At 43.9% G+C, this 11,560-nt stretch overlaps 1 pseudogene across 1 annotated transcript; it reads left to right on the top strand.

Annotated features, from left to right (window-relative positions):
• The first annotated feature begins 663 nt into the window (after positions 1-663).
• LOC116538201 lies at positions 664-1,493 on the top strand (annotated as a pseudogene). Its single transcript, XR_004263551.1, has one exon. The product of XR_004263551.1 is annotated as an electron transfer flavoprotein subunit beta pseudogene (transcript).
• Positions 1,494-11,560: the final 10,067 nt, after the last annotated feature.

Raw genomic sequence — 11,560 nt, forward strand, 5'->3', positions numbered from 1 at the left:
GGGAGCATCCGTTTTCCATTAGGAATCCAAGCAGAAGCTGCTTCCATTGGTCAGGAAGGTGGGCCACAAAGAAGAGGAGGTAGATCCATGTGTGCAGGGCAGGGCCTTGGCTGCTGAGACAGGATTTCATCTGAATTTATTGCTATGCATCCTCCAAATCCTCTCCAGGAAGATTAGGCCCTATCCAGCTGAGACTGGTTTTTGCTAAAAGTGGTTAAATTTTCACAGTTCCCGGGCCAGGGGAAGGGAGGGCGCCTCCCTGAGACGACATTGCCCTCTGCTGGCCATCAGAGGCCAAGTCAGGTAGGGAAAGCCTCTGGGGAATTAACTCATTATTTTTTAAGATAAAGTTTATGAAAATTATACATGATATTTGCAAAAAAGGTGAAGTGAGGCTGTTACAGTTGCAAAGTCTCTCACTCTCCAGGGGCATCATTAGGTGGTCAGAAGTGCATCTGGAACTATCGGTATGGTGGGGGTCACACAGGCAGTGCGGGCTTGGAGTCAGGCTCCCACTGGGCCCTGCTCTGCTGGTCCTAGCTGTGCCAACGTGGGCAAGTTGTCAACCTCTATAAGCTTCAGTTTCTTATATATGAGATGCAATAATCCATGGGGCAACTTATCCGAAGATTAAAGAACAAAATGCGGGAGGGTGCAGGTTGACCCTGCAGGTGGCTGCGGCTGAAAGACGGCAGAGCTGCGCATGCTTGTTGCTGTCAAGAGGGTCATCAACTAAGCTGTGAAGATCTGAGTGAAGGCTGACAGGACGGGTGTGGCCACGGATGGTGTGAAGCAGTCCATGAACCCCTTCTGCGAGATCGCAGTGGAGGAGGCTGTGCGGCTCCAGGAGAAGCAGCTGTTGAAGGAGGTCATTGCCGTCAGCTGGGGGCCTGCACAGTGCCAGGAGACCATTCGTGCCACCCTAACCATGGGTGCAGACCGAGGTATCCATGTGGAGGTGCCCCCGGAAGAAGCAGAAAGCTTGGATCCCTTGCAGGTGGCTCAGGTCCTGGCCAAGCTGACAGAGAAGAGAAGGTGGACCTGGTGCTGCTGGGCAAGCAGGTCATCGATGACGACTGTGACCAGACAGGGCAGATGACAGCCAGATTTCTTGACTGGCCACAGGGCACATTCGCCTCCCAGGTGACGCTGGAGGGGGACAAGTTGAAAGTGGAGCGGGAGATTGTCAGGGGCCTGGAGACCCTGCTCCTGAAGCTGCCGGTCATGGTGACGGCCGACCTGAGGCTCAACGAGCCCCGCTATGCCACGCTGCCCAACATCATGAAAGCCGAGAAGAAGAAGATCGAGGTGATCAAGGCTGGGGACCTGGGCGTGGACCTGACCTCCAAGCTCTCTGTGATAAGTATGGAGGACCTGCCGCAGCGCACGACCGGCGTCAAAGTGGAGACCACTGAGGACCTGGTGGCCAGGCTGAGGGAGATTGGGCGGATTTGAGCCCTTCCCAGAGATGGCGATAAAACTGGGTGTCCACAAAAAAAAAAAAAAAAAAAAAAAAAAAAAAAAAAATGCACATAAAATCGTAAGCAGAGTATGTGACACTTCATGTTCTAACAAATGTTGGTTATTATTACTCCAACTTCCTCCTTACAGATTCAGAAACTGAAAACTCTCGGGGCTTAACATAGTAACCCAAAGTCACCTGTCTGCTTAGGGGTGAGGAGGGCAGTCATCTCAGGCCAAGCCCCCTGCCCTCCCCCATAACCCATCTCAGTGGACACATGTCCCTGATGCTGCGCCTGGCCTACCCCACCGCCCCACACAAGGAAATGTTCCTTGTGGGCTGGGCTTAACGCTCGGCTCATGTTTGCCCCCACATAGCAGTTCACCTGGAGGGGAGCACAGGTGTTATTCCTGAAAGGCCGTGTCAAGCTAGTGCAGCTGTCAAAGTGAAGAGAAAATTCCCTTCTATACGCCGTGAGCAGCTGGGCTGTGGGAGTAGGCTAGAGGGCAAGGGCTATTAATGACTGAACCATAGAAAAGTCCATGTCATTTTTCTGTTCATTCATTCCCACGTATTTTTTTGAACACCACATGCTAAGCAAGTCATCTCAGCACTCATATTGAAGAGAAAGAAAAGATGTGACCCTGGGACTTCGGATGGGCTCTGCAACACCCTTGGGCACCTGGTGGGAGGCCTGGTTCCCCTTTTATGTGGTTTGCCACACTCTCAGGACTGTGACCAAAACCATATGAGGGCATTCCCATTAGATCCTGCCGAGTGAGCGATGCCTCCAGTAAACAAGCCTGAGCAGGTGGGGTTCATGTTCACTGAGGACCTCATGCCACCAAACAACACATGTGCTAGCAAGCGTTGCCCACATGCTGCCTCATGACCCGTGCTTGTCCTTTCTGTGTCCTTCCTTCTGAATAACCACACAGCACCAGGCCATGGCACAAGAATCATTCAAATCACCACCACTAATGGGTGTGCATTGAAATTCCAGAAATAATCCCAGCTTGACTACTTGCTACCCCTATTCCTTCAATGGAATGATTAATCTTTTCTGTCTCCAAATTCTCACTGGATCATGGGACTGACAATACGTATTTTGCAAAATTGTTGTAAGAATTAAAGACAATAAACATAAAGCCCCGGGTGGCCTACACCAAGTGGACACTCAGGAAATAGCAGCCATTTTCATTACCTCACACCTAAGCAAAATACACATACGGACTGAGCATATGTACAAATTCACATACACATATTGATGCATATAGAAATGTGCATGCCAATTTCTGTCGCTGTGTATAAAATACATAGTATTATACTGGAAAAGAGCAAAGAACATACAGCGTAGAGATTACAAAAACTAAATATGTTTATCTTGCCAACGAAAACATTCGAAAAGAAACTGCTTTGGGTCATGATGACATTTGCTTTCTTATCTCTTGAGTTAAGGAAAACATATATTTTATGGAAAGCTACGGAGGTAGCCACTAACAAAAATAAGACTTAAACTTGTTTTGAGGAATAAAATCAATATCCTCATTTAAAAAAATATTCTAAGGAAATAAAAGGAAAATCACATATACGAATAAGTAGTTTAGGTCAACTTACATTTCTGCAATGCAGGATACTATAACTATGCTGTAGAAATGTATTCCTGCTAAAACACTTAGCAGTCATCTTCTCTCCACCCCTAAAAGAAGGTGTTTTTCAGTAGCATCTGCTACTTTCAGATGGGCAAGTGATGGCAGAAGCAATTTACAGAAACCACATGCATGAGGTTATGGGGGCAGCCTATGATCTCAGGAGCCAGACTGTCTGGCTCTGCCACTTCCTAGATGTCTGACCTTGAGAAACTTCTCTGCCAACCTGTGCATCAGTTTCCTCTACCAGAAAATGTAAATAATAGCACCCTGACCTTATTCCAGGATTAAATGAGTTGATGCTTAGAGAACAGAACATAATTAGCACTCTTTATGAAATAATACTTTTTAAATTTATTGGCATTTTAAAAGTCCTTCAACTGAAAATAGAACCCAAAGATTCTTGGAGAAATTATACTTAACAGTAAGGAAATAGGATACTTTATTAACCCAATAAGGAGCATCTACAGAAAACATATAGCTAGAGTCGTATTAATGGTGACACAAACACTTTTTCCTAAGATGTGAAAGAAGGTAGAAATGTTCACATCCATCAGTTCTACTCATGGTTGTACTGGAAGTTCTAGGCATTGCAATAAGACAAGCAAAAATAAATAAATAAAAATAAATAAATAAATAAATAAAGTTGGAAAAGAAAAAAAAAATTTCTTCCATTTGCAGATGAGTGTTTACATAAAAATTTCCAAGGAATTTACAAAGAAACCATTGTAACACACAAGTGAATTTACTAAGGTCTCAGGAAACAAAGTAAATCTATAAATTTCAGTTGCATACTTATATACTATCCATAAAAAGTGGTAAATGAAATTTACAAAAAACTATATATTATTTTAAAATAATATAAAATACTTAGAAATAAGTAAAGATGTGTAAGACCTGTACACTGAAAAGTATAAAGCATTGCTAAAGAAATTTAAAAGAACCTAAATTAATGGAGAGTTATATGATGTTCATAGATCGAAAGATGATCCCAGCACTTTGGGAGGCCGAGGCGGGTAGATCACGAGGTCAAGAGATAGAGACCATCCTGGTCAACATGGTGAAACCCCGTCTCTACTAAAAAAATACAAAAAATCAGCTGGGCATGGTGGCGTGTGCCTGTAGTCCCAGCTACTCAGGAGGCTGAGGCAGGAGAATTGCCTGAACCCAGGAGGCGGAGGTTGCGGTGAGCCAAGATCGCGCCATTGCACTCCAGCCTGGGTGACAAGAGTGAAACTGCGTCTCAAAAAAAAAAAAAAAAAAGAAAGATGAACTATTGTTAAAGTATCATTTCTCCCCAAATTTACCTATATGTTCAATACAATACCAATTAAAATCCAAAGAGGACTTGTTTATAGAAATTAACAAGCTAACTTTTTAATATTTATATGGAAATGAAAGAGACCTACAATAACCCAAACAGTCTTGAAAAATAAAATGGAGGAATAAATAGCTAATTTCAAGTCTTACTGTAGTATAGTAACCAAGACAGTATGGTACTGGTGTAAGGATGAATAGATCACTAAATAGAATAGAATGTCTGGAAGTAGACCCACTTGTATACAATTAAGAGGTTTTTGACAAAGGCACCAAAGCAATGGAAAAAGGAAAAGGAAAGTCCTTTCAAGAAATAGTGCTGAAACAACTGGATATTTGAGTAGAAAATTAGAAATTTACTTCCTATTTTACACCAAACATGAAGATTAATTCAAGATGGATCAGAGTTCTATTAAACATAAAAGCAATACAATTTCTCAAAAAAATAAGATAATATCTAATGTGGTAAGCAAAGTGTTCTTAGGCTGATAAAAAACAGCATTCATCTTAAAATTAGAAAATTGTTCAATTTCACTTAATCAAAATTAACTTCTGTTCCTCAAAAGGCAACGATAAGAAAATGAAAAAGGCAGCAATAGACTAGGAGAAAACATATGCCAAATATATTTTCAAAGTACTTTTCAAATATATCTAACAAAGGACTTCAATCCAGAATCTATCTTTTAAAGTTCTACAAATTAATAATCAAAAGAAAAATAATCTAATTTTAATGGGCAAAATATTGGACAAACACTTTATAAAAAATAACAGAGGAGTTGCTAAGCACAAAAAAATATGTTCAACATTATTGGTCAACAGGGCAACTAAGACCACAGTGAGACAGTACCATCCCCTCACTAAAAGATAGATAACATTAAGTGCTGGCAAGGATGTGAAGCAACTGGAGCTCCCATACATTGCACAAATCTTGTACACAAATGATACAACCCCTTTGGAACCTTTTTGGGACTTTCCCTTACACAGCCATCTGCTCCATGACTCAACAATTATACTCTTAGATCCTGTGAAGAGAGAGAGAGAAAGTTGCTGCCTTTGCTCAACAGCACCTGCTTGGTGAAGAATCTCAAGATCTGACTCGGGCCTCCCAGCTCTCAGGAACCCATTCCCCACTGGCAGGGGTGGCGCCTTCACCCTATTATTCATGGAGAAATTGGATCCAAACATTTGGGGATGTTAGGTCGAGAGCTGGAAAACCCAAAGCCTCTGGCACGAAAACTCAGGCGTTGCTAGGAGCACTTGCAGGATACACCCATGTCCCGCCACCTGCCTAAAGAAGCCTTTGGGTGCTTGTCAGCTTCTTGGAGGTGAAGCCAGATCATTTCCTTGCTCAAGCCAAAGAGGAGACCAAAGAGCTCATTGACTCAAAAGGCATCATAGCAACTGGGGCTGCCCATGAAAGGGAAGAATCAAGCGCATGATCCACCACTAAGGCCTGAGGAAGCGGGGCCCATAGTTGACCTGCACAGCATGAGTCATGACCCATGTGCTGGGGCTCTATCCCTTGGCAATGCCTCTTGCCATTTCCAGCTTCCATTCTGCAGAGAATGGGTGTTAGTTCATTGTTCGTAACCTCCTCAAAGGCACGGGCTTTGGTTTCTGCCGTCCCTGAATCAAGTCTTCTACATTGCAGTTGCTGTCACAAAAACTATCAGCAACAACACCGTGCTACAGAAGCCAGCTCCTTGCTAACAGTGATTGCTGATGCCATTGTCTTCTACAGACCATTCTAGTGACTCGGCAGCCTTGGTGCAGAGCTGGTGACAAAAACTTTTCTTGCTTCTGCCAGTCATGAGGAGCATTTTTTGTCTAGATAAAGGAACTGAAACCCACTCAGCCAGCCCGAATATATTTAGAGCAGTCACTGGGATGCTAATCCCACCATCATCTCCCATGTTATCCCTTTTGTTGTCTTTAAATATGACCCCATTTACTCAGAACCAATATTCTCTCATATGGAGAGCAGGACTAGTGCCCTTGAGTTATTTACAGTGACTCATTTTTGGTTGGGGAATGTGTTAGTATTTTCAGCAAATGTTGCCTGTGATGAAACATTTGCTAAGCTCTCCCAGTTTCGAAACAAGCTAACAGCACTCAAGGGGCTCCATTTACAGCAATTGGGTGGAGTCAGGAGTGGGAAACGCATCTTGCATTGTCACCTTGATTAACAATAACTCTGACCTGTGGGAGGATGGTCAAGTCCTGTCTCCTGTAACACGTGGTAGTGATGGGTTAAGGCCATGGCTCCTGCATTTGCATGGGGCTTTCTCATTACTTTGAGAAAAGCAAGTGCAGGGCAACCTCAGGCCTCCTCGCTTCCATCAACATCCTCCATCCTCCCCCTGATCTCTCCCATGAAGCTCCCTACTTATTCAGAGACCTAATCCTTCGGGGCAGAAGAAAACAATCATAAGCCTTTCTGGAAGCTCAACAATAATCCAAGGATTACAGTGAATTCATCTCTCCTGAAAACACCTCCAGAAACTCAGACTTAGTAACTCCCTTCCTGAATGTCTTTCCAAGGCCCCAAGTGAGCTTGGTGTTCCACAGACAATACCTTACACAGCAAAGTGCTTTTTGGGGTGGGAGCCAGCTGACCTTCCCTGGAATCCTGACTGCAGATTCTATTTGGAACATGCGTGCTCATTTTGAGAAGCTCTTAGTATTTAGCATTCACAAGAAGTTCACAGGCTCCTGAAAACACAGGACAGCATTCAGGGGAAAGAGAAGGGTCAGAGATGGAGACACCTGATCAGTGTGTCCACAGCATCCTGGGGGAAGTGCAGAGAGACGGCGGAGCAAATGCACGTGGTTGGTGGGAACAAGAGCAACGCAGAGGCAAGGACACTGTCCAGACAACCTCCCAACTCAGGAGAAGGGACTGAATCCAAGAGGAGAAGAGGAGGGATGAGGCTGGGTACTGAGGGGTACCCACAAGTCAGAAATCACTTGAATCAATGAAATCAGACACCTGTAGATGTGACTGTGGTTTCCTGATAGGAGATACAATGCTAGCCGTATTTATTAAACACATTGATATTTTGGGGCTAGACTTAATTTTCCTTCTATCTGAACAAGGGTTTGATCATGATTCATACTTACATTTTCCAGCTTTGTAATAACTTGAGCTGGTTGATACAGTGTGCAAGATATTTACAAAAACAACAGAAAAAGAATAAAGTCCTTAAAAAGTCTCAACATGAAGTGTTTCTGCAGGGCAACTAGGAATTCCCACTCCCCTCCCAGAGAACCAGAGATTTTTCTGGACTCCTTAGGGGCCACAAGGGCACTGGCCCTGATAATTCAATGGACTATGAGATGAAACAGTGGCGTGCAGTGCCACCATTATGCTTCCAGTCCTTAGGTTTTCAGGGGAGTTACTATTCACTCATTCTACAAATATTTATTTAGGATGTACTTTTTGTTAGGTAAGTTGTAAGCACCGTGGTTGGTAGGCAGAGACATACAACAATCAAATGAACAAATAAAGAGTAATCAAGACCACTGATTTTGGAATTAAATAGTTCTGAGAATAAATTATGGTTCAGATTCTTCACAGGCATGTAACTTTGAGCAAGTCTCTTAAACTTACGGAGCCAACATTTCCTCATTTGTAAAAGGGGAATTAAACTGCCTACCTCTGTGAGTATTTTGAAGATTAAAGGGATTAAGTGTGGTTGGCAAACATTCCCCAGAATAGAGCTACTATTCTTCTTCTTAAAGGTGTTTTGGAATCTAATATCATGGAAACACCATTGTTGGGTCTTGCCTTAAAATTACTGAAGGTTTTAGACAGAATTGTCAGAAAAAACAATTTTCTGTTGTTTCTGTTTTTTGTGTCCTTCAGTATGTATGATGCACTAAAAGAGGTAAAAGCATTTTTTAAATCAACTGATTTTTAAAATGCTGACTTAAGACAAGGATTTTAAGGACAGTCATGCAAATTAAAAAATCAATATTCAGCAATAGACTTCCCAGATAGACTTCTGTGTCTGCGATGGTCCTGAAAGTCAAGCTCTGAAGAGAGAGTAAAACATTCTTCAAATGCAGGAGCCAATTTGAAAACCTCCCCTATAAGCTGAGAGGTCAAAGTTATAAAGAAATTAATTGTTCATGGCCTAGTGCAGTTGAAAGAAGACAGGCGAACAGTTATCCCCAAGACTGGGAAAGGGGAAGGGGTTTCTGCAAGAGGCTGAAGGTTATAGCCTGCTTGCACTTGTGCCTTGGTGGCTGGGCTTAGAGCACGTAGGGTCTCGGTTATTTCCACACCCAGGATTGCCATGGAGGGTGGGGAGGCAGGTCAGACCTCTTGGAGTGTCCAAAGGCAGCAAAACACAGACTGTTCAGAAGACCCCAGGATGCCTCATAACTACAGGGAGAAAGGGGGGCTCCTTGCAGAATAAACGAGACTAGATTTTTGGGGGGTGACATTTAAGTCAAATTTAAGAAGATTAAAGGAATGTGGTAGTTCTGGAAAATTGTGGTGACGTAACTGAGCTCAAGGGTAGCATGGGTGAAACAGAAAGGAGCTAATCAGTTCCCAGAAAATGAAAGGACATGGCAGATGGTTGATGAGGCCTGGAGAATTTAAGTTTATAATTTCTCTGTAGGGCTGTGCTATAATTCCCATGGCCACACTTTAATGCCCAGGTTCTATTCAGGCACTAGCAAGGATAAAGGGTGACAGACATAGATCAGAAAATATCAGAGTCTCTGCTGGGTTAGGACATTTCTTTCATCAGCCAGGTGCACTTGGCTGTGGGGTGATGCTTCCTGGCTGGTGACCTTTTCCCCACACCCCATCCTCTTCCCCAATGAGTTCTCTACAGAGGGAGCTTTTCTTGGCTGGTGCCTCACAATTTGCGTGGCGGAGTGCTCAGTGAATGCAGGGAGATCTGCACAACCTGAGGGTATAAGTCCCATCAAGGCTGAACCAGACAGTATTCCTAGAATAATCAGGGCTTAGGGCCCAGGATCACCCATCCAGAGGCTTTGAAGGGAGTGGACAGACATGGCCCTGAGGCCCACAGCTTGAAGAGTTGAGTGTTGGCTGAAATTTGGGCCCCCACAGGATTTCTACACAGGCACCTCTCCGCTGTCTACAAAGTCTGCAAAGACTGACAGATAATTGGTTGCAGCTTGCAAGACCCAGAACTCACCCCTGCTTTCTCAGAGCTCACCTTCTAGAACACTTTGGGAAGGCAGAAGTCAAGGCTGGCTTGCCACATTCACACTCTAGAAGCAGGTACCTGAACGTGCCCTTGTTATGCTCACCAGTCTCCCAGGCTGTCACCACTGTTTTTGGAAAAGCTCACACCATCGGTGGGCCCAACTTGTGAGCACAATAGTCGACAGGCAGAGACAGACAATAATCAACTAAACAAATGAAGAGTAATTAAGGCCACTGATTTTGAAATTCAAGAGTTCTGGGTTTAAATCATGGTTCAGCTTCCTCACAGCCATGTAACTTTGGGCAAGGCACTTACACTTGTAGGACACCCATTTCCTCACCTATGAAAGGGAAATTTAAAAATGTGGCGCTCTGAAGATTAAAGGGGATGATTCAGTAGTGCTTAGTACCCAGTCCCCAGTCCCCAGCATAGAGCCACTGTTATTCTTCTTAAAGGTGATTGGTAACGTAAAAGTGCCCCTGTATCATTGAAACACTCTAGCTGGGGTTTATCTTAAGAGCGATCACTGAAGAATTTAGGTAGAATTGTCAAAATATACAGGAAGGTAATATGGCATGTGACAGGCCCTTGAGACCTGGGGAGAGCTGGTCACCTGAGGTCTTAAGACAGAGCAGAGGTGGACAGATTAGAAATCCAGGGCCATAAACATGACCGGGAGCCATGCTAACACTCTGCCTCTGCTGAGCTCTCTGCTACGGTTTGATGCAGGATTGTAGGACTAAAAAAACCCTGTGCCTGAGGGTTTCCCAGCTGAATGAGCTGTCATCATTATTGCTTTCTCCTCTTTATCCTTGGTTATTGAAACCCATATGTGTGATGTACTGAAATAGGTCAACTATGAACACATTATGTGGCTAAAATCCAATCTTGCCAGCCAGTGACCCATCTAGGAAGCCTGTGTTCTTCCCATCTCCTTCTGCATTCTCTCAGAAGCACAACAAGCATGTTGAAAATCACTTTCTTGACTGTTAGCAAGGAAATGACTCTCTCGACTTCTCATGGACTGATCTATTCTGCTTTGCTGACAAACTGGAGTTGAAGCGCACATGAATGAACATTGGTCTTAAAACTTCAGTCACTGGAAGGCAGCCTCAGAGCTGCTGATGATCTGGACCTGGCCCTGCTTTTGTCAGTCATGAGGGTTTCCTTGTCCTGAGAGAGGAACTGAAACCCACATGCCAGCCCTCATTTGCCCAAAGCAGCAAGCGGGATACACATCACACCGTCATATTCCATATAATCTCTTTTCTTACTTTAAAAATCATTCAATTTCAAAGGATTATAAATCGTTCTACCATAAGGACACGTGCACACGAATGTTCATGGCAGCACTGTTTACAATAGCAAAGACCTGGAACCAACCCAAATGCCCATCGATGACAGACTGGACAGGGAAAATGTGGCATATATACACCATGGAATATTATGCAGCCATCAAAAATGATGAGTTTGTGTCCTTTGTAGGGACATGGATGAACCTGGAAATCATCATTCTCAGGAAACTGACACAAGAGCAGAAGAAAAAACATCGCATGTTCTCACTCATAGGTGGGTGTTGAACAATGAGAACACATGGACACAGGGAGGGGAGCACTACACACTGGGGTCAGTTGGGGGGAAATAGGGGAGGGACGGTGGGGGATGGGGAGCTGGGGAGAGATAGCAAGGGGAGAGATGCCAGATGTAGGTGATGGGGAGGAAGGCAGCAAATCACACTGCCACGTGTGTACCTATGCAGCAATTTTGCATGTTCTTCACATGTACCCCAAAACCTAAAATGCAATAAAATAAATAAATGGGGGAAAAAATAGCCAGCCATGAAAAAAAAATCATTCAATTTCTGCAGCACCAGTACTTACATACCAGGAGAGCCAAGCTGATGCCCCTGAGTTACTTGTATCAACTCCCTCATTAGATGGGGA

The sequence above is a fragment of the Sapajus apella genome, unplaced genomic scaffold (genome assembly GCF_009761245.1).
Source record: "Sapajus apella isolate SASKATOON/1434 unplaced genomic scaffold, GSC_monkey_1.0 scaffold118, whole genome shotgun sequence".
Lineage (NCBI taxonomy): Eukaryota > Metazoa > Chordata > Mammalia > Primates > Cebidae > Sapajus > Sapajus apella.